Source organism: Tenrec ecaudatus (genome assembly GCF_050624435.1).
Source record: "Tenrec ecaudatus isolate mTenEca1 chromosome 1 unlocalized genomic scaffold, mTenEca1.hap1 SUPER_1_unloc_13, whole genome shotgun sequence".
NCBI classification, from domain to species: Eukaryota; Metazoa; Chordata; class Mammalia; order Afrosoricida; family Tenrecidae; genus Tenrec; species Tenrec ecaudatus.
The window spans coordinates 1,069,311-1,092,958 of NW_027457553.1; the positions used below are offsets into that span (position 1 = coordinate 1,069,311).

Consider the following 23,648-nt stretch of genomic DNA (forward strand, 5'->3'; position numbering starts at 1 on the left):
TTAAACCATGCAGTATTCCTTTTGTTCTGCCTCTTGACCCAAGTCCAAGTTAAGTTCTGCATGAGCTCAGGGAAGTGTTCTGAAATTACCCTTCTCAAGGATACCCGTAGGTTTTTTTTGGACCATTTTATTGGGAGCTCTTACAACTCTTGTTCCAAATGATACATCAATTGTATCTGACATATTTGTACATATATCCCATCGTTCTTTTCTAGACATTTACTTTCCATTGAGCCCTTGGGATCAGCTCCTCTTTTCCCTCCCTCCTCACCAACCCCCAACCCTGTGGCCCCTTGATAGATTATAGATTGTTAATTATTTTCAGACTATCCATACTTTTATATGATCCACACAGTCAAATGCATTTGGCATAGTCAATAAAACACCAGGAAACGGACTCGTCTGCTTTCAGAGAATCTGCACTGTTCCTCGTCCTTGTTCCAGGTCCTCTTCTGAGTAAGGCCTAACCCTCTGACAGCTTCCTGTCACAATGTACTGCTGCAACAGTCTTTAAATAATATTCAGCAAAATTTTACTTTCTTATGATATTAATGATACTGTTCTATAACTTGAGCATTCTGTTAGGTCACCTTTCTTTGGAATGAGTACCAGTAGGGATCTCTTGCAGTCAGTTGACCAAGTAGCTGTCTTCCAAAATATATTGACAAATTTTATTATGGTGAAAGATATATAACCCAAAATGCCATTTTTAAGAATACAGTTTGGTGACAGCAACATTCATCAGGTTATGCTATCACCACTATTCATTTAAAGTTTTAAGTTATTTCAAAATAGAAAATTGGTACCCCCCTCAACGGATTCCCTCCCTTACTTAAAAAGAAAACAACCCCAAACTAATTCACTGCTGTTATTCTCTTCAGAACACGGAGGACAAGCACCCCTTTGTGTTTCCGAGACTTGCACTCATGACGGGAGCAGACAGCCTCTTCTTTCTCACACAGAGCAATTAATGAACTTCGGTTTATGTGAATTTACCTAGTCTTGATAGGTCATATAATAACATCTAGCATCTTTGTCAGTTAACATGTTTTCAGAGTTCATCCATGTGATAGCATGTAGCAGGATGTCCCTTCTCTCTATGGCTGAATGTGCAGATGAGTGAATAAACAAGACATTTATTCATTTAATGGACATTTGAGTTGTTTTTGCATTTTGGCTCTCCTTTTTTTAAAATCATTTTATTGGGGGCTCATACAATTCTTATCACAATCCATACATCCATCCATTGTGTCAAGCACATTTGTACATTTGTTGCCATCATCAGTCTCAAAACATTGCTTTCTACTTAAGCCCTTGATATCAGCTCCTTATTTCCTCCCTCCATCCCGCTCATCCCTCCCTCATGAACCCTTGATAATTTATAAATTACTATTGTTTTGTCATATCTTCCACTGTCCAACATCTCCCCTCACCCACTTTTCTGTTGTCCATCCCCTGGGGTGGGGGGTTATATGTAGATCCTTATAATCAGTTCCCCCTTTCTACCCCACCTTCTTTCTACCCCACCTTCCCTCTACCCTCCCCGTATCGCCACTGTCACCACTGGTCCTGAAGGGATCATCTCTCTTGGATTCCCTGTGTTTCCGGTTCCTCTCTGTACTTTTGGCGCTTCTTACTACTAAAACAGGAATATTGGCAACACGTGTCTCTTTGAGTCCTTACTTTCAAGTGTCTAGGCTATGCTGTATACCTAGGAATGGACTCGCTGGGTCCATGTAACTTTTGAGGAACACAGAGGCCGTCCCATTTTACATTCCCACCGGCAGTACAAAAGGGTTTCAATTTCTCCATATCCTTACCAACACTTGTTAGTTGACATTTTTTCTTTCTTTCTTTTTTTAAAAATCATTTTATTGGGGGCTCGTACAATTCTTATCACAATCCATACATACATCCATTGTGTCAATAACATATGTACCTTTGTTGCCATCATCATTCTCAAAACATAGTTGACATTTTTTCCTGACCAGATCTATCCTAGTGGGTGTGATGCAATATCTCATTGTGGTTTTAATTTGAATTTCCCTAATGTCAATCTGTGCTGCATCTCGTTAAATAATTGAAAGGCTCCCATGCGATTTTGAGGACTAAAGTGTTCCTGACCCAAGTCAAGATGTTTCAGTCGCCTCCTATCCATGTGAAAGCAGGACCCTGAAAAGGAGGAAGACCCCAGAAGCATCTGCATTTGAACTTGGTGCTGGCCAAGCATATTGAAAGTGCCATGGACTGCCAAAATGAGCAAATAAGTATGTCTTGAAGGAAGTATAGCCCGAATGCTCCTTAGATTCAGGGATGGAGAAGCTTTGACCATGTCGTCAGGAGAGACTAGTCCTTGGGGAAGGGCACCCTGCTTGGGAAAGTAGAGGGGCAGAGAAAGAGAAGGCCTGCGACCAGATGGGTTGACACCGTGGCTGCCACCATGGGTTCAGACATGAGAACAATTGTGAGGCTGGTACCGGACTGGGCAATGTTTTTTTCTGTGGCACACGGGGTTGCTATGGGTTGGGACTGACTGGCTAGCCCAGCAGTGACTAATGAAGGAGCCTTGGTGACTGAAGAGGTTATGAATTGGGCTGCTAATTCCAGGGTCAGCAGTTTGAAATCACCAGCAGCTCTGTGGGAGAAAAATGAGGCTTTCCTCTCCTGTAAAGGGTTGCAGTCATGGAAGCCCACAGAGCCAGAATGTACTTGATGTCACTGTGCTCAATGACTGATAAAGGAGCCCTCATGTCGAAGTGGGTTAGGCCATTGGGCTGTGACCTGCAAGTTATGGTTCTAACCCACCAGCCACTCCTCCAGAGAAAACGGAGTTTTTCCAGTCCAGTAAAGAATTACAGTCTCAGAACCCCTTGGGCCATTTGACAATGTCTGATAGGGCGATAGGGTTGCTATGTTTGTGTTTATGAATGACTTAGCGACCAGAGCCATGGTGGCATAGTGAGTTATGAGTTGTTCAGTGGTTCAAAACCACCAGCCTATCCAAGGGAGAAGCTTGAAGCTCTCTGCTCCCATGAGGGCTTAGAGCCCCTGAAGCCCACAGGGTTTCCAAGATGAAATCTACATGAGCGCCACCATGTCATCTTTGTCCGGTTTCAGAGCTGGTTGTTTCAAACCGCTGACCTTCCCTCCCCATTAGCTGCCAGGCTGTCTTGCCCCAAAGAGGGCAGCCGAGGAGACCCGACGGGGCAGTTCTGCTTCGTTCCATACCCACCCAAGCCCACTGCTGTCACCGCAGCTCCCACTCCGGCGACCCAGTGCGGGGTCTCCAAGATTGCTGGTCTTTATTTATTTTTATTTCGGTCCTATAAGATTTTCTTCTTTTTAAAATTTATTATTTTTATTTTTAAAATCATTTTATTGGGGGGCTCGTACACCTCTCATCACAATCCATCCATCCACTGTGCCGAGCACATTTGCACATGCGTTGCCATCATCATTCTCAAAACATTTTCCTTCTACTTGAGCCCTTGGTGTCAGGACTGTCAGTCTTTCCTGGAAGCCTCATCCTCGCCTGGAACAGGAGGTGGGTTTGAATTGTTGACTTGCGGGCAGTCCAATGCCTATTCCACAGCCACCAGGGCTCCTGAAAAAAGAAAGAAAGAATCAAACACAGCCATGGAGTCATTTCTGACTCATGGAGACCCTGTCGGATGGAACAGAACTGCTCCTGGAATCTGTACTCGAATACAAAGCCTCACCTTTCTCCCAACAAGTGGCTGGTGGTTTCAAACTGCTGACCTTGAGGTTAGCAGCCCAACGTGTGACCCCCTACATCAACAGGGCTCCTTAGAGTTGCCGTCAGTTTGCGTCGACTCCATGGCACACATAAAGAATACATGGTTCATGCTGTCGGTCAGCTCTCCACGTGCTGCTTGGCCATGTGTAGATAGCCTCTTGGTAGAAATCACAAGCTTGAGTCTTTGGCCGATTTTGACTGTGGGTGGATTGTCTTTGTTGTGAATTTGTAGGGATTCTTTATCTATTCTGGATATCAAACCCTTATCATTGGATACAAGATTTTCAAATGTTTTCTTCCTGTTCTACAGGTTGTTTAGGTTTCTTTCTGCTCTATAGGTTGATGAAATCTTTACTTTTTTCCTAACAGTTTTATTGGCATCTACTCACATAAACAATGCAGTAAGTTCAATCAGAGTTGTGCAATTATCACCACAGGTTTAGGGCATTTTCTTTAGTCTAGTACCCATCCTTATTAGCTCTCCATTTCCCACCACCCTCCCCTGCCATACCCCCAGGAACCATTAATCCAGTTACCATCTCTAGATTTACCTATCCTACATTTCTTATATAGAGAAACATTAAAAATCAAAAAAGCTAACAACAATAACAAAGTTATAAAACATATAAAAACCTCAATTGTAAATTAACAGGGATGTCTCTAAGGTGAGCCAGAGCCAATTGCAAACCATAGATCATGAATGGATTTTGGGTTCCCACTTAATCGTAGCTTCAACCTAAGAGCAATTAGTTCTTGCATCATGGCCCCGCTCAGTACTCACCCTCATGAAGGAAACACAGAAGACAGGAGTGCTATAGCAAAATTTCTGTGGTGCAGAAATTTGATGGTACCCGGCTATCAGATAGAACAGTGTCTGGGGTCTTCCATGCAAACAGCCATCTAAGTGAGATATCTACTAAGCCCACCCGGAGGAAGCACACCAATATATGTGATCCTTGCAATGTAAATTATCGAATCCAAATCCAAAGAAGAAGAGAGTAGTATCCGAATTGAAATGGTGAGACCCTGACTTGCAGGAGGCTGTGGATGGCAGTGGAAGCCCCAGACACATTTGCAGGATCTACAATAGGGACTAAGCCTCCAGTGCTTGCCCTCTTGACCACCATGGAGACAGGGGGATGACCTGGTTACCTGACAGAGAGTGTTGGAGGAACGACTATAGTAGATTAAAATGATAAATTCAATTTGAACAGTTCAAACCTTGTCACTCGATCCCCTCTGTGATATATTTTGTGCTTGATGGTTTTTAATATTTTCTGGTGTTTTTTTCCCCCCATATTGGGATTTATCTCTGTTGTAGTTTGTTACTGTGGGTAGCAATCTTGGCTCTGTGTTTTTAACTGTTTTTCAGTATATGAAAAGACAGGATTGATGAGCTCATATCAAGGAGTTCAAGAAGGAAGAAAATGTTTTGAAACTAATTTTGGTAGCAATTTTACAATACTGCTTGATGTGACTGAACTACGGAATGGTTGTCTGGATTAGCTCTTAATAAAATGGTTTGAAAAGAAAAGATAAGAAGCTCAATTGAAAAGAAAGCAGAAGATATTAAAAACTAGAGTGAATTTACATGGATCATAAGGGAGATCAAATGATAGGGTGCTAGATTTTAGCCTGACTGCATCTGCAGCAGTCCACCTTCCAGTGCACCCTGCGTGCCAGCAGGCTGCTCACATCCCTGTTGCAGGCTCAGAGGGGATTATTCAGGGGCTTCATCCACATGTATTTCCTCTTCACTTAAAAATAGCAAACAAACAAATAGCTTTGAAATGGTGGACAGGGGATCAAATGATCAGAGTTTACATTTTAGCCTATGTACGTTGGCCATAACTGACTTTATAATGCTCTCTGGCTGATAATAGGGCTAATCATATCCCTTAACGGTGATAGAAGGATGTTTTCGGAAGCTTAATCTATGTGTGGACCCTGCAGAAGGAATTTGAGCTTTCACCGTCATCCATAGCCTTCTGCAAACCAGGTGTTCACAATTTAAGCTCTAATGCCAGTCCCTCTTTAGATGTGAATTCTATTATTGACAGTCCTTGGATCACACAGGCTGGTGTGTTTTCCATGTGGATTTAGTTGACACCCATTTCTTTACTTTCTTAATGAACTTTTTTTCTTTCATTTTGATGAAATCTAACATGTATTTTAAAAATCATTTTGTATTTTTTTATTTAGTAAGGATAAAACAATAGTAATGTAAAGATAAAAATACAAACAATGGGTAAGAAAGAAAAGACCATCACCAATATGTTAAAGGTCACGGAAGAAACTTTTGTCATGCAACAAGCAAGAGATCCTTGCACCTAGAACAAAATTCAGGTTGGGTCTAGACTCTCTAGATGGAGGTCAACTAGCCAGCTATCAAGTTTGACCCAGCACAATCAGCATTATAGTGTTCTATGTTTGATAGTAAGGCTGTTCCAGACCTTTGCCAGTGGCTAGAGGGGATCTGCCAGGGGCTTAATCTGACTAGACACTCTGCAGATGGGTTTGGAGTTCCCGCTGCCCTCCATAGCCTGCCACAAATTGAGTGTTCACAGTTTTAGCTCTGATAATTTTCCCTTCGTCATCTCTGGATCACACAGCTGGTGTGCTTCTTCCATGTGGATCTAGTTGACTCCTCACTTAGATGGCTGCTTGCTTGAATGTAAGCCTTTAAGACCCCAGACACTATTGCGATCGATAGCTGGGCACCATCTGCTTTCTTCACCACACTTTGCTGTAGCACCCTTATCTTCAGTGATCATTTCCTGAAGGCATGTATCCTGCCAGGCCATGTGATCAGAACTAACTGTTCTTGGATTGGGGCTAAGAGTTCAATGGGAGCCCAGAATCCATGTGCTCCCTCATGGGTTGGTTATACATGACTCTGGTTTATTTTGGAAGTTGTCTTATGACAAAATCAAAACACCAACAACAGCAGCAAATCCACTAGCAAACAAACAAAGGGGGAAACAAAACAGAACACTCAAAAAAAAATCCCCCAAACAAGATACAAAAAACACTCAAGGTAAAGGCAGGAAAACAAAAACCCCAGTAAACAAAAAGTACATTGTCAATCATGCCCCTGGGGTGTAAGGCGATTGAACTGGCAACTAATTAATTTTCCCAATGACCCCCACTGTCGGTTTGAGGAGTCTGTGGGAGAACAGATCCACTCTGAGCTGCCATGAGTTCTTGCCTGGCAGTTCAACCCCCGTCTTGGTGTTAGGGGCAGCCTTCCTTGATCAGTTCTTCCAAGTGCAGGTCCCAACACAATAGATCCAAACCTGTCGTGCCACTGTTAGGGAGGCATCGAGGTACTAAATATGTGGTGTCCTTTTCCATTGGACATCTGACTGCTGCTTCCCCAGCCCAGGAGCAGCCCCTCTCCACTTCCTCTCCCACCAGAGTACCCTCATCCCTAGTCCAAGGGTGCAGGCAACTTGGAGGCAGAGCTCAGTTCATTCAGCAGGACCTCTATGTTAAGCCCCTCTGGTGCAGCCTCTGTGTTCTGCCGTGCTGCCTGCACGGTCGGCATCCAAGGTCATCATGGTGTTTAGTCCATGGTGTGGTTCACCGAGGGTTGGGTAGAAATGTATTTGTAGAGTCTACCCAGGAACAGGAAATCAGGTCCATTGTCCCCCTAACTTCTCTTCAATCTTTGTTTAGCATCCCTTCCCAATGTGAGTTGACTTCTCCCCAGTCACCCACCACACTCACCAACAGAGCTATCAGGGTCTCTTCCAAAATGTAGATGCTCCCTCCCCTGGTCTTCGTTTGCTTTTCGGACAGGAGTCTCCTCCCCTCCTGTGGGGCCCATTGGTTTGCCCCAGCCTTGTCTCGATGCTGTACAGCCTCCTGTGGATGGCCATCTCCCATCCCCCCTCTTCAGGGGGTCGACCCCAGACCATGTGAGGTCTCCTAGCTCCAGGTGGCTCTTGGGAAGTGCATGAAAGGGAGGTGATGTGTGGTTCGTGGCCGGTAGGTAGGTTTCTCCCCTTTTGCTCAGGAATTGGCTTCTAAGATTTGTTTAATTGGGTTTCTCCTTATATTAGTGGACTCATACAATGTTTGTCCTTTTGTGATTGGCTTACTTCACTCAGCACAATGGTTTCCAGGTCCTTCCATGTCATGTGGTGTTTCGTGCTTTCACCACCGTTTTTCAGGGGGGTGTAATATTCCATTGTGTGTCTGTACCATAACGTCTCTATTCTTCCACTGTTGGGCATTTGGGCTGCTTCCAGTTTCTTGCTATTGTGAACTGTGCTGCAATGAACATGGGGGAGCATTCATCCACTCGTGTTGTGTCTGTATTTCTTTAGGGTATATGCCTAAAAGTGGTATCGCTGGATCACCTGGGATTTCAATTCCCAGTTGCTTTAAGTATCTCTATATCATTTTCCCCAGTAGCTGTATGTATTGACAAGTCCACCAACAGTGCACTCGAGGTCGAATCTCTCCATGTCCTCTCCAGCACTTGTTGTTTCTGGGTTTGTATTTTTTTTTAAATTTGGGCTAGTAGCTTATGTATTTTGAAAATTATGTGATTTTAGAATTTTGCCCAATTATTTCATTAGCTCTGGCAGCGTTTTTGAAGGATCCCTGGTGGCGTAATGGTTAAGAGTGGGCTGCAAAGTGCAAGGTTAGCAGTTCAAAACCATCAGCTACCACTCAGGAGAAAGATGGGGCTTTCTACTCTTGTAAAGAATTACAGTCTCCGAAACTTCCCAGGGCAATTCTACCTTGTCCCATAGGATTGCTCTGAGTTGTCATTTGGATGATAGTGAGTTTGGATTTTTTTTAACCATAGTTTTATTGACATCTTACACAATCCAGTATATCCATTCATGTACAGTTCTGTGGTTCAACCCCATCATCAATGCTGTCAGCTCCCCATTCCCTCCCCACCCCTTCCCATACCCTCAGGGACTTGTTACTCCTATTAGCTGTTTCTGAAGAGTTATCTATCTTGACTTCCATGTCTGAACAATCTTAAATATGCAAATGGACATATGCAAATATAACAATTAATGAGGTAAAACAAATAAAAACCTTAGTAGCAAGGGGATAAAATCTTAACTAGAGGATAGTTATGTGGTTCATCATTGCCACACTGCTCTCTGGATTTCTCTTCCATTCCATGTGGCCCTTCTGAGAGAGCCTGTCCAATTCTTGGTGCATTTTGGGGTCTTCTACATCCATTCCCCCTTGACATCAATATGGTTGCATGTTTTTGAACTTCTGATACCTCTTGCTGTTGACACCTTATGATCACACAGGTTGGTGTGCTTTTCCCATATGGACTTTATTGCTTTCCTGCTAGATGGCTGCTTGTTTAACTACAGGCCTTTAAGACCCCAGACGCTCTGCCTTTTGATAGGTGGGTACCGTCAGCTTTCTTCACCCCATTAGCTTATGTACCCTCATCGTCTTCAGCAATCATGTCGGAAAGGTGAATATCATACAGTGCCAAATTATTAGAACCAACAGTTCTTGTACTGTAGCAAGATTCAAGTAGAGACCCAAAGTCCACCTGCTTCCTTATTACGTGTGTATGTATATATGTATATATATATATGTGTGTGTGTGTGTATATATATATATATATATATATATATATATATATATATATATATATATATATATATTTCCCCTCACATCCAATTTTTTGGAGTAGCTGTTATGAATTCTTCAGAATTTTCTGTGTACACAAGCTCATGTCATATGCAAATGGAGATTATGTTTGTTCTATTCTGATTTAGATGCCTTTTATGTCATAGCTAAAAATTCATTGTCCAGAATAAGATCTTGAAGCTTTAGCTTTGCTTTCTTCTAAGGTTATATGATTTTAGTTTTACCTTCAGGTCATTGATCCATTTGATACATGTGGGGGGGAGGGCCAGCCTCCCACAACTAATGGTGGGTTCGATAAACGCAATTGTACAGTTAAAATAGATTAAGATTATAGTAAAGTCCTAGAGAACATGAGAGATAGAAGACAGATTGAAATAATGGAGTCAGACACATTTCATAGTAGCATGCTCACCTCAGCCTCACTTGGTGGTCCATGTGGAGATAGGGGGAGGGGGGGAGGACAAGGGGAAAGGGAACGGGGGAGCCAGAAAAGGGGAGAGGGAAAGGGAGAACTGAGGAGAGGCTAAGAAGGGAACCCAAGACAGCTCTTTATTGCTAACCCAGGCCTATATATCTTTGGGGGATGTGCAAGACCAGTAATTACAGGTAAAGACATACATCACAGGAAGGGGTTGCACTATAGGGTATACAGCAATGAGAGGGGGACAATCTAGGGATATACACAATAGGAAGAGGAGGGATTGGGGGCACACATGTGACAAGGGCGGATCCTAGATTCAGGATGGCAGCCTAACTTTGAATGTCACTGAGCTGGTTTGACCTGTTTTCTGGGTCTCCATAGAAACCATTATCAGTAGGGTGTAAACTATGGGAACCAAGCTAATGGTCACAAGCATTTAGGGAGAACTAGCCCATTGTCCTTAACAGCAGGGAGGGGGGGACCTCTACCTGCCCTGGGAGCAGGCAGTTGTCTGGCCAATGACTGCCTTCAGGGAGGATGTCTCCAAGCATCTGGCCTCCCACCATATGCTGGCAAATAGGCTCTAGTGTTTGACATGTCTTTGGGGAGACAAATCTGGGGAGAAGTCTCTTTATAATTCCACATACATGATGTAAGGTATCGGTCCATTTGCCTTCATTCCTTTGCATGTGGCGACTCAGTGGTCATAGCACTGTGTATTGAATAAGTGAGTCTTCCCCCATTCACATAATGGTCAAATCACAAGTTACCATAGGTGTACGGGTGTATTTCTTGATTCACATTTCTACTCCTTGGCCTGCCCTCTTAGGAGTAACACACTATTTTGATGATTGTGGCTTTGTTAGATCTCTCGGGGGATCGAGTTGTACCTCGTTAGAAAGAATTCATGCCGGAGCCTGGTTCATGATCCAAGTGAGTTTGATGAGAGGTAGAAGAAGTTTCAGGTTTTACACAGCACCCATAGGACTCCTCCCGACCATGCAGCCTGGCTGAAGCTGCTCAGCGTCACGCAAAGATCTCTCCTTCCCTGCCACTCTCTGTTAGATCTCTCTCTCTCTCTCTCTCTCTCTCTCTCTCTCTCTCTCTCTCTCTCTCTCTCTCTCCCTTCTCCCCCTCCTCCTCCCCCACCCCTCCCTTTTCGTGGATTCCAGGGGGAGGCGTGGTGGACGACCCCAGATGGACCCCATTGGCTGAATTGAATTCACCTGGCTCAGGTGGGCCGATCCAGGTTTAGCACCCACCCAATCCCACTGGCGGGAAACCTGAGCCTCTGAGCATGTGCAGTGTGCCGCTCTTTGTTCCCTTGCCTGGCTCTCTGGGCATGGCTTAAGGGACATCCCATCCCTGTGCTAGTCTGCCTAACAACGTTACAGTACATTTTTAAATTGGAAAGGATGAAACTTCCTATTTTTAAAAATTTATTTTATTTTGAAACCTCCTATTTTGTTCTTTTTTTCAAGATCATTTTTACTATTTGAGGCCCTTTGCAATCATGTGAATTTGAGAATTGACTTTCCGTTCCCCTAAAAGGAACATAAAAGCTGTTGGAATTTTTATAGGGATTGCAGATCACTTTGGTCATATTGTCATCTTAACAATATTAAGCCTTCTAATTTATTTATGTCTTCTTTAAATTCCCTCAGAAGTATTTTTAGTATTTGTCTCCCTCATTAAATTATTCCCCAGTCCCATCTACATGTAACCTCCTTTCTGGGAAATGGGCAATGCGATGGTGGGTGAGGGGAGACGCGGGGCAGTGTAAGATAAGATAAAATAATAATTTATAAACTATTAAGGGTTCATGGGGGAGGGGGAGCGGAGAGGGAGGGGAGGGGAAAAAAAGGAAAAAGCTGATTCCAGGAACCCAAGTGGAAGACGAATTTTGAGAATGATGAGGACAACGAATGTATAAGGGTGCTTTACTCAATTGATGTATGTATGGATTCTGATAAGAGTTGTATGAGCCCTAATAAAACGATTTATTAAAAAAATTATTCCTCAGTCCTTTAGTTGTTTAGATGGTATTAGAAATGGAATTGTTCTCTTTCTTTCCTTTTCCGTTTGTTTGCTGCTGGTGTATGGAAGCACAACATATTTTTAAAGAATCTTTTTATTAGGGACTCATACAACTCCCATCACAATCCATATACACATCAATTATGTAAAGCACATCCGTACATTCATTGCCCTCATCGTTCTCAAAACATTTGCTCTCCACCTAAGCCCCTAGCATCAGGTCCTCATTTTTTCCCTCCCTCCCTGTTCCCCCCTCCCTCATGAACCCTTGATAATTTATAAATTATTATTTTGCCATATCTTTCCCTGTCTGATATCTCCCTTCACCCACCCCTCTGTTGTCTGTCCCCCAGAGAGGAGGTCACATGTAGATCCTTGTAATCGGTTCTCCATTTCCAACCCATCATCCCTCTACCCTCCCAGCATCACCACTGACACCACTGGTCCTGAAGGGATCATCTGCCCTTGATTCCCTGTGTTTCCAGTTCCCATCTGTACCAGTGTACATCCTCTGGTCTAGGCAGACTTGCAAGGTAGAATTGGGATCATGATAGTGGGGGAGGAGGAAGCATTTAGGAACTTAAGGAAAGTTGTATTTTTCATCATTGCTACATCGCACCATGACTGGCTTGTCTCCTCCCCGAGACCCTTCTGTAAGGGGGTGTTGTCCAGTGGCCCACAAATGGACTTTGGGTCTCCACTCTGCACTCCACCCCTCATTCACTATGATATAATTTTTTGTTCTGATGATGCCTGATACCTGATCCCTTCAACAGCTCGTGATCGCACAGGCTGGTGTGCTTTGTCCGTGTGGGCTTTTTTTGCTTCTGAGCTAGATGGCTGCTTGTTTACCTTCAAACCTTTAAGACCCCGACTCTATAGCCGGGCACCATCAGCTTTCTTCACCACATTTGCTTATGCACCCATTTGTCTTCAGCGATCAAATCAGGGAGGTGAGCACACAATGATATGAATTTTTGTTCTTTGATGCCTGATAAGTGATGGCTTCGACACCTCTTGATCACACAGGCTGGTGTGCTTCTTCCATGTGGGCTTTGTTGCTTCTGAGCTAGATGGCCGCTTGTTTACCTTCAAGCCTTTAAGATCTCAGATGCTATTATCTTTTGATAGGCGGGCACCATCAGCTTTCTTCACCACATTTGCCTATTCACCCGCTTTGTCTTCAGCAGTTGTATCAGGAAGGTGAGCCTCATAGAGTATCAATTTAAAAGAAGAAAGTATTCTTGCATTGAGGTAGTACTTGAGTGGAGGCCCAAAGTCCTTCTGCTACCTTAATACTAAACCTATAAATATATGCACATAGATCTGTAAGGTCTCTCTCTCCGGGACTAGATTTCAGCCTTGGTCCTTGGCTCCGCGCGAGAAAGATTTTATGCTGAAGCCGGCCTCGTGATCCAAGTGAATTTAATGAAAGTTCAAAGAAGCATCAGGTTTTACGCGGCACCCATAGGATTCCTTTGACCATGCGGCCTGGCAGAGACTGCTCCGGGACACGCAAGGATCTCTCCCCTCCCACGGAGATGACCAGACCCTCTCCCTCTCGGTTCCTGCCTTCTTAAGGGTTCCTGGGGGAGGCGTGGTGAACGACCCCAGGTCGATCCCATTGGCTGATTTGTAGTAACCGGGCCCAGGTGGGCTGCTCCAGGTGTAACGCCCATCTCCACCCACTGGCGGGAAAATCCAGCTTTGTCCTTTGCTGGTTCTCCTGGGCATGCGTAAATGGACTTCCCAATTACCTAGGCTAAGCTACCTAACAGATCTATTTCCCCATCCTCATATATAAACATATTTGCCTATGTACATGCCTTTATCTAGACCTCTATAAATGCCCTTTGCCGCCCAGCTCTTTCCTCTATTTCCTTTTTTGACTTTCCTCCTTTCCCACTATCATGCTCAGTCCCCACCAGGGTTTCAGCAATTCCTCTTGGTTACATTACCCTTGATCATGCCCTACCAAGCCTCCCACACCCTCCTCACCACCGATTTGGGTCACTTGTTCCTTTGACCCTGGGTTTGTTAACACCACTACCTTTCCCCCAACTTCCCCCTCTCCCATGTCCCCCCGGAACTGTTGGTTCCATTGTTTTCTCCTCCAGATTGTTCATCCAGCCTATCTTATTTAGACAGACCTGAGGAGGTAATAACATGCACAAAAACAAGACAGAGCAAAACCAAGAAACAATATACAGCAAAACAACAACAAACCAATGACAAAAACCAAAACAAAACACAATAAGAAAAAAAAGCTTGTAGTTAGTTCAAGGATTGTTTGTTGGCCTTTAGGAGTGTTTTCCAGTCCAGTCTGTTGGGGCACTATGCTGGCTCCAAAGTCCACCTTCAGCATTCCCTGGGGACCTCGCCACTCCAATCCCTTGCTGTTGCACCCCTTTAGTGTTTTGCCTCAGTGTGGCAGGATCATATTGGGTGCAATTCCCACACTGTGTCTCCATTGTTGTCCCCTGTAGGGCTATGAGTCAATGAGGGGCGCCATGTCTCCTAGTTTGGCTGGCCATGTGGTCCTCTCTGTGAACTGGCTGTTCTAATTGGAAATATCGTCCCCATGGCCTGGTGGTCCAGGATGTGCTCCACTCTCCTCGTTCCCCTTCCTCTGCTCCCGTGTGCTCCGATCAGATATGTCCCTCTCCCGGAGCTTCAGATTCAATGCCGCCCTTTGAAATAAATTCTTCTGGGGGGAGGGGCAGGTGTCCATTTAGTAGTTGGGATTGGGACCGGCCCCCCAAACCTCTCCACTGGTTCCCTACTGCATGCTGGCATGCTGCATTCACATCTTGGAGCATTGGGTTGAAGTCTGGTCCCTCTTTCCCTGTGGAGATAAAAATAATACCCGCTCCCCTTGGGTGGGTTAGTGAGGCTGAAATTCTTTAAGAGAGCAGACAGCGTCTATTTTCTCCTGAGGAGTGGCCGATGGGTTTGAACCACTGACCTTGCTGTTAGCAGCTACCGGGGTTCCTTACAGTTAGCCGTAGGCACACTAAATGAAGAGACAGTAGGTTAGAAGATAAATGTGGGGAAATCAGTTAAGTGCAATGAGGGGCTCCGGGATGGAGGTTCAATAGGGTGAGTAGAGCGGTCCTCAATGAGGAGGTGGCTCTTGGGCACAGACTCACGGGCGGGGAGGGAGGGAGTGTGCAGACACATGCGGGGGCAGTTCACGGAAGGCAAACACCCTGAGTCGGAGAGAGGATGGTGCGCTCGGGAGAGGGAAGCGTTTTGCCCATGTGTATTTTGGTTGGTTAAATTCCTAGCAGAGGAATTTTGGGGTCAAAGGAATTGTCTAGATCTCCCTTGAAATTCTCTCGTTTCAAAGCCCTTGGATAGAAGAGTGACCGTACCCCAAAAGAAATCTATTCAAATGCAAGAAAATCAAAATGGAAGAAGAGTAAAAAACATAAAGGGGCTAAAAATAGCAGTGACCACCTCTGTTAAGAATTTCTGTGAGAATGTCAGGGGTTTACTGAGCCTGAGTCATCTTCCGGGGTGCCTGTTACAGTGGGCTGGCACAGCTTGGCCACGTGTCACCCCTCCGCGTTCCTGTGTCTACTAGGCAGGATCCTTCTTGCCTCTTTGCCAGTGACTTTCAAGTACCAATCAGCTCTTCCCTTTCCACCTTCACAGGTCCCCTGGGACCTTCCTATTCAGCTCCAATTTCTGATCTAGCTAAAGACATCCCCACTTTCCCACTGACCGTGAGACTAATCGGATGACTTCACCGGAGGCGCGCGACCTTGTGGTTCAGGGGGAGGGCAGTGGCCTTGAAGCACAGGGGGGACCTTCCGCTCTACCCAAGGGAAAGAATGGAGGGAGCTGCAGGGCCAGGGTGCAGGGAGGGTGTGTGGTAAGGGGCCGGCTCCAGGAAGAGGCTAATCAGAGGAGAAGAATGGGTTGGGCCCCATTACCAAGGCCAGGCAGACTTTATTCTCCAAGTGGTAAGTCATCAAAGGAGGTTTGCTCAGAGTGACAACATGAGGCTGCCTTTCAAGAAGATGTCTGGAGCTGGGGTGATAAATGCTTTTGGAAGGAGGGGAGTTAAGCCAGGGGAACCAGTTAGTTCACTGTGGCAGGAGATATTGTAAGCCTTTAATCCAGTCATTAAGCCAGTGTGTACTGGGGATCATGGGCGTGCTGGGCACTGTGCTCCCTCCTGGGAAGGCGTAACCCACACCCCCACCCTCATGGAGATCACATTCTAGCCAGGGACAGAGACAGCTATCCAGTGGAAATCAACTGAGTAGATAGTATATTAACCTGTTTGCCAACCTGTCACTGGAGTCGTAGAACTGCCCCGTATTGTGTCTGAGGAAACAGATTGGCCACCACGTCTCTCTCCCGAGGGGCACCTGGTGGACTGAGATCAACCCCCTCCTGGTTAGCAGCCACGTGCTTAAGCACCGTGCCACCACCAGGGCCCATAGATAGTGTGCTTGACGGTGCAGGTGGTCAAGTGGACATGCACGCAGGAAGGGAACGAGGAGTTTTTCAGAGCCCCGGGGTGGTGTCCAAGGTTAAGCATTTGTCTTACTAATGGGAAGGTCGGTGCACTTTGCCTCCTCCTAAAGGACCCCCAACAAAATGCAATCCTTTTCAGAAAAGTCAGGGCCACAAACTGTGGAGCAAAGGTCCACTCTGACATCCCGGGTCACCAGGAACCAGAATCGACTCGAGGGCAACACTTTTTGTTTACTAGAAATGGTTGTGGGCTGGGGCCGGCAGGGGGTGGGCTGTGGGTATTGTGGTTCACAAGTTCCTAAAGAAGAAGGATAGCCAGCTGGGGGAAGGAAGGCTCTTGAGGTGACTTGTGAGTGGAAGGGCCCCAAAGGAGGTGGCATGGGAGAGGGAGAAGGTGAGGGCGAGGGAGGTTGGGAGTGTTTGTAGGTAGACTCGGTGAGACGAGGAGCCAGCCAGGAGCACAACAGGGAGTCAGTGATGTTTATGAAGGGTGCGATGAAGGGCAGCAAGAGAAAGCCACCCAGGCAGCACACAGCATGGTACCATCATGGAAGACCCAGGGCGTTCAGGTTATAGGCATGTCTCCCCGATGAGGCTGTCAGCATCTTGAAAGGACCCATTCACACTGGCCAAGCCAAGTGCTGAGCACATTCCAAAATATTCAGTGAATATTCGCAGTTGGAAGGCATTCTTCCTTCATCTTGCTGCCCCCAGCCACGGGGAGCTTCCTGCGTGGTGCCTGAGGCTGCTTTTCTATACTTCGCAAGAGGTCCGCCACCGCAGCTAGGGAAGCTAACCAAGGGTCTGGCCCCAGGGAGGACTGGGGTTTGGGCCAAGCAGGAGTCCCGCTGTGTTAGCCCCAGTTGACCAGAGAAACAAATTCATAGCCACTTATATGTGTTTTAAAAGAGAACTTTATATCAAAGAAAAATTGTACATTAAGAAAACATCCCAGCCCAGTCCAGATCAAGTCCTTAAGTCTGATATTAGCCCATATGTCCGACACCAGTCTATAAATCCCTCTTCCTACTCATTAAACACAAGCAATGATGCTGATGCAGGAAGATCACAGGCCAGTGGGTGGAAAGCCTTGTGGACCCAGTGGTGGTAGAGGCATCCCAGCGCTAGCAGGGGTCTCCAAGTGAGCCCTGCGGCTCCTGGGCTCTAGTGTAGCTCTGTGTGTCTTGTCAGCAGGAATGTCTCACAGGAAGGGAGCTATTGATTTCCGTGGGCACCTCCAAATGAGGTCATCAAGCTGCAACCTGAATGACAGCTTAGACTCCACCCCTCCACAAGTTGACACCAGAGTATGTTGCTCACGTGCTCTTGGGCTGTGTGGCCCCTCCTGGAGTAGGCGTGCGGCAGCCTCCTCCTTGAAAATCCCCTTCTATTTCTGGTGGTCCAGAGTCTCTTGGTCCCTCCCCAGTGAGAACTGCCCAGTGATACCCTGTGGCCTGCCCAGAGAGGGCATCTCATCCGTAAGTGGCTGGGTGCTGTTTATGTCAACATCTACCTCCCACCCCACTTAAGAGCTTGGCGTGCCTCCAACCATGCCCTACCTGGATGAGGCCCCGATGCCACTGCACTTCTACCGGGGCTGGGTCTGCCCCAGCAGGCCCTGCATCGTGCGCAATGCCCTGCAGAAGTGGTCGCTCCCCTATCTGAGGTGGGTGCAGCCCTGGGCTGGGCTAGGGTGATGGGCGAGCTGTCTTGTGGCATGTGGGCATGCTCTTAGAGTCCCTTCCCCTAGGGCCACGGTGGGCGCCACGGAGGTGAGCGTAGCGGTGACCCCAGATGGCTATGCTGATTCCGTGCGCGGAGACCACTTCGTGATGCCAGCCGAGCGCCTGCTGCCCCTGTGAGGTGTGTTGGACGTCCTGGAGGGCAGGGCCCGGCACCCTGGCGTGCTCTACGTGCAGAAGCAGTGCTCTAACCTGCTTACCGAGCTGCCCCAGCTGCTGCCCGACTTGGAGCCCCACGTGCCCTGGGCCTCCGAGGCTCTGGGTGAGAGGGGGCGACTGGGGCAGAGGGAAGTCGTTGAGAATACACAGCAGAAGCACACACCAAGCTTCTACACTGACAGCTCAGTGACATTGATTGTCTTGGCCCACACCCACCACCCCATGGCCAGGGTCAGGCCCTGCCGCCCTGGAAGCCTTGACTGTTGACCGACTGCAAAGGATTAGTGCTCTAACTTTTGCCTGTGGGGGGCTGGGCCCACTCCCCAAGCCCTCCAAACCATGGCCTCTTCGCCACTTTTCCCTGGGATGCCCCTCGCTCGCATGCAGCACCCCCTCCCACATCCTGTTGGGTGCTATCCCAGACCCGACCTGCAGGGGACAACCGCTCCTAACTCTCCTCCTCTGTCCTGCAGGAAAGATGCCAGAGGTGGTGAACTTCTGGCTGGGGGAGGCGGCCGCAGTGACGTCCTGTAGGTGTCTCTGGGATGCAGGGACAGGGAGGAGCCAGGATGGGGCCAAGGGTGGGAGGCTGGCCTGGAGGGTCGGTCTACAATTCTGCGAACAGAGGAGGAGTGGCGTGGCAGCGTGGTGGGTGGGATGACTTTGGTGTGGGGGCGCACTAGACATCTCTCAGAGGGCACGTTGGCCCCGGAGGTGAACTTGGGAGAACCCTATGCGTGGATATTTACCTCTTTGGAGAGATGACCCGCATGGGGGGTGTGGTGAGTGCCAAGTCCCTGGTGGCTGGGATCTGAAATGCTCTCCACCCCATTCCTCCCTGGGCATCTCCTGGAGTCTGGTTTGACTATGTCATTGAGAATACACAGAGCAGAAGCACACACCAAGCTTCTACGCTAACAGCTCAGTGACATTGATTCAGTCCCTCTAGTTGGTTCAAACGTTCTCACCCTCCCTTCCCGAGTTCTTCTCCCTGAGGGAAATGAGGGGGCTTCAGAAACTGTGTAGAAAATAATGGGATTCCCCCTCCCCCCTTATAAATTCATTGTCCTCCAGGATCCTGGCTGTTCTTTGAAGAGGCTGTTTTCAGTCTGAGCCCGGATGGAGTTTAAAAGAGCACCATGCTCATGGCAGAGGGATGGAGATCCTTTACTGGCTAAGTTGAACTAGAACTGGGCGTAAAGGAGACATCAGGGGACACTTTGGATGGAAGGTTGAAATATTTATTCGCAGGACTTTCTCATTTTTACACCCCTGGCTGTCTTGAGGCGCAAGGCTCTGGGTGGGCAGGTTCTGCCTCTGATGTGCCCTGCTCCGCCAAATCTGCCCAGGACCTTCTTTGTGTTGGCAGTGCACAAGGACCACTATGAAAACCTCTACTGTGTCCTCTCTGGAGACAAACATTTTCTGTTACACCTGCCCAGCGACCGACCCTTCATCCCCTATGGTAGGGCTGGGGCCTGCCTTACGCATGGGCCCCAAACCAGAGGAAGGGTAGCGAGGATTCCCTGCCTGTGTCCCTGGGGCCAGGCATCCAACAGGAGAGGCTGGGAGGAGGTGTGAGGGGCTAGGAGCACTCTTTGCTGAGCTCCCCCTTTTTCTCTGGCATCAGAGCTGTACACCCCAGCAACCTACCGACTCACTGAGGTGGGCACCTTTGAGGTGGTGGATGAAGAGGCCATGGAGAAGGTGTCCATCTTGGCCCTGGGCCTCAGGGAGGGGCGAGCTCATCCATCTCCGAGGAGCAAGTGGGCCCCAAAGGTCCTGGGAAGGTGGCCCCTTCCTCCGTAAGGTCCCACCTTCTGGGGCTGGCTTCCCAGGGCGGAGTGGAGGAGGACCTTTGGCCTTTACCGTTGGCAAGGCCAAAGGCCGAGTTCCCCGGTCCTGCTACGTCCCCAGGTGCCCTGGCTTCCACTGGATCCCCTGGCACCAGATCTGTCCCGGTACCCACAGTACCGTGGGGCCCAGGCCTTCCGCTGCACCATGCAGGCCGGCGAGATGCTCTACCTGCCGGCCTTGTGGTTCCACCACGTGCAGCAGTCCCAGGGCTGCATTGCTGGTGAGGAGCTGCCGGCCTCGGCCAGCGGGTGGGCTGGGGAGGCTCTGGGTCAGAGCTGGGCCACCCACTCATGTGCTTGCTCTCCCCACAGTGAACTTCTGGTACGACATGGAGTATGACCTCAAGTATAGTTACTTCCAACTGCTCAACACCCTCACCAAGGCCTCAGGCCTGGACTAGTGGAACCCCCAGGGAACGTGCCCCGCCCCCACAGCTCAGGGGGCACTCTGACTCCTCCCCAGATGGGCCCCCACAGAGACACCCTGCAGTCTGTCTGACCCAGAACCCCGTTTGGATTGGGACCGACCCTGGAGACTATCGTGGGTGATAGGAGGAGGACCAGGAAGTGCCAGGCAGGTGTCTAGGTCAGGGTTCCCAGAAAGCTGCCACGCAGGTGAAGCAGCCCCGTGGGTGGAGGCCAGCTGTGGCGTCCTCCCTCCTCTGTAAAGCTGTGAAGTGGAGATAATGATGGTCCCTACCTTTCTGGCTGCCCTGGGGCCTGGAGAGGGTTTCTGTAAGGGCCCGCTCGCTCGCTCGAAGGACATGCTCAATAAAGCCGGGGAGGCTCCATGTGGTACCTGCTCCTTGTGGCTTTCTGTGTCTCCGGCAGGGCGGGGAGGGTTCAGATGGAAATGTCAGAGAGAGGAGCTAGCTCCCTGTCTGTCCAGGGACCACAGCTTGTACTCCGGTCTGGCTGGCAGGCCAACCCTGTTTTAACTCTCTGCCAGGGCTCATTGACTGGGACACTGGTTTGCTTCGCGATGGGGTTGGTGACCTGCGGACGAGCCTGTGTCTCCTAACCAGCACAGGGACCAGGGGACAGAAACTGCCCCACCCCCACCCGTGGGCTGCTCCTCTGCAGAAGGAACTGGCTTTCTCATGCTGCCCCCACAAAAGGGGAGATGAGCCCCCTTCCCCTGGGTTCCCACCTGGAGCTCCAGTCCTGGCCATCTCTGGGGACCCAGGTGGCCCAGGCCCTGGCTTTGAAGAGCTGTTTTTAGTAACAGCCACTCCCCTGCTGTGATGATAGGCTCCGGATACACCCCTCCTCCGGGTCTGCTTCAGTGGAGACTGGGCATTCCTGTCCTAGTGGTACCTGGATGTTGCTACAAGCCTTGTTGGTGGGGACTCTGCCCTTGCCCTACCTCTGGCGGCTGCCCAGACCTGTTGGCCCCTCCAAGCCATGCCTTCCTGTCCTGCTCACACGGGTGGTTGGTGAGCTGTCCTGGAAGCAGGACCTGGCTGGGCAGGCCCAGGTGGTGTCTGCTGGGGGCAGTGGGTTTTCCAGGAACGCAGCAGGGGTGGGGGACCTTGAGCCCATGGGAGGGTGTCAGTAGCCCCAGTATAGGCTGAGGTGCCTCATTTCTTGGGCAGGGTGTGGGGCTTGGGCGGAGCTGAAGATGCAGGTGGGAGGGGCAAGGGAGGCCAGTTGGGACATACTTGGATTTTGGCTTAAAACCCCACAGTCCTCGGCCCAGTGGCTACTGCTGCCTTTGCTCGCCCCGCCTGGGACCCCAAGCATCATGGCTCTGGTAAGACTGGCGTGGCACTGGAGCCCACTCTGACTCTTACTCCCCACCTGAGTCCTGGCTAATGCTTTCTCTGGAGGGCTGTGGCCGCGGTGGTCTTCAGGTGTAGGGGGCATGTTTGCCAGCTTTGGGTAGGGGCATGGCTGGGCTGGGGATCCACAGAGCTTCTAGGCAGGGAGAGGCTGCTGGCTGCTCCCCTGCTCCCTCTGAGTCAGTTGCCTGGGCTGTCGGGGCCTGAGACTGATGAGATGGGTGACTTTCCCGGGTTCTTCCTCTGCCAGGAACCCCTGGGCGCATGCAGCTGGGACTTCCAATGGCAGCTGGGAGGCCAGTGAAAGGGTGTGCTGACACATGCTCCCTGGCCCCAGCGCACCTGGCAGGGCTTCAGCCCAGAGCCCGGGGTGGTTTGGGATGGAGTACTTGGGTCCTTTGTTTCTCTGCCCTCGGAGAACCTGGAGGGCACAGGGCTTGGCGCCCATGGGCTGCCTGGCCTGGTAAACTCCCACCTGCCCCAGCACAGAGGTGGTTTCCAGAACTGCCCCCTGACCAGGGGTGGGATGCACAGGGAGGAGCGAGTGAGCAAACAGGAGCTTAGTCCTAGCAGGCCGCTCCCTCCATGCCCTTCTGTATGCCCACCCAGAGCTTTGTAAGCGAGGGCATGGGCTGGGGCAGACAGGTGGCAAGATGGGAGCCTGCTGGTTCCAGGAGAGGGAAGCGGAGAGCACAGCGATCCTGCCTCTGGGTCTCCGGCCAGTTGCTGGGTCACCTCTCCATGCCTCCGCCTCCTCGTGAGGCAGCGTAGTAGTCGGCTGAGTTAATGTATGGATAGCCCTTGGGACAGACCTGTCATGGGCATTGTGTAAGTTCCTATGGACGTTCCCTGTCTCTTCTAGACTCGGGGTTCTGGGTGGCCTTGGCCCTGTTGGTGCAGGGTGAGCCCTCACAGGTGCCCCAAACTCCCTTCCATCACCTGCGGCCTTTGGTCATGTCATCCCACAGCAAGCTTGTCCCCTACCCGCTGCTCTGCAGGCCAAGTTGCCAGGGACCTGCCTGCTCACCATTCGTGTGCTGCAGGCCCACAGCCTGCCTGCCAGGGACGTGGGTGAGTTGACTGAGAGAGGAGAAGGGAACTGAGGTTGCAATTGGAGCAGGGCAGGGACGGTGGGAGGTGGCAGGAGGGCTGGGCCTGCGAGGTCCTGGGAGGAGGGGCTGCAAAGAGGGACAGGCAAGGGCTGGTGATGGAGGGTGGGGTTCGGTGCGTCCCCAGGGATCCCTCTGGTGGTAGACTCTGTGTGGCTGGCTTGGGGGAGAATTGGCCCTCATTTCTTCTCCTCCAAGTGACCCACCCTGACTTCTATGTGACCCTGTGGCTGCCCACGGCCTGCAACCACCGGCTCCAGACGCGCACGGTCAACAACTGCAGAAACCCTGTCTGGAACCAGAGCTTCCTCTTCCGGGTGCACAGCCAGATCAAGGTGGGCCTGCCTCAGCCCAGCCCTGCGTACCCCCAGCGCCACCCCCACCCCACCCCCACCCCATGGCCCTGTCCCGCTGCTCCCCTTCCAGAACATGGTGGAGCTGAAAGTCTTTGACCAGGACCTGCTGACCAGCGACGACCCCGTGCTGTCAGTGCTGTTTGACGTGGGCACTCTGCTGCCTGGGGAGTTCTGGCGCCAGAGCTTCTTGCTGAGCCCGCAGGCAAGAATCCACATGGGCGGCCACCCTCCGTACCACCAACGGGATGCTGCTTAAATACCCCTCTTCAAAGAACTTGTTTACAGACCATGAGGTCAGG

General features: G+C 49.4%; 1 pseudogene; it reads left to right on the top strand.

The window, feature by feature from the left end:
- Positions 1 to 23,648, top strand: part of LOC142435733 (cytosolic phospholipase A2 beta-like) — a 33,097-nt pseudogene that overhangs the window by 1,199 nt on the left and 8,250 nt on the right.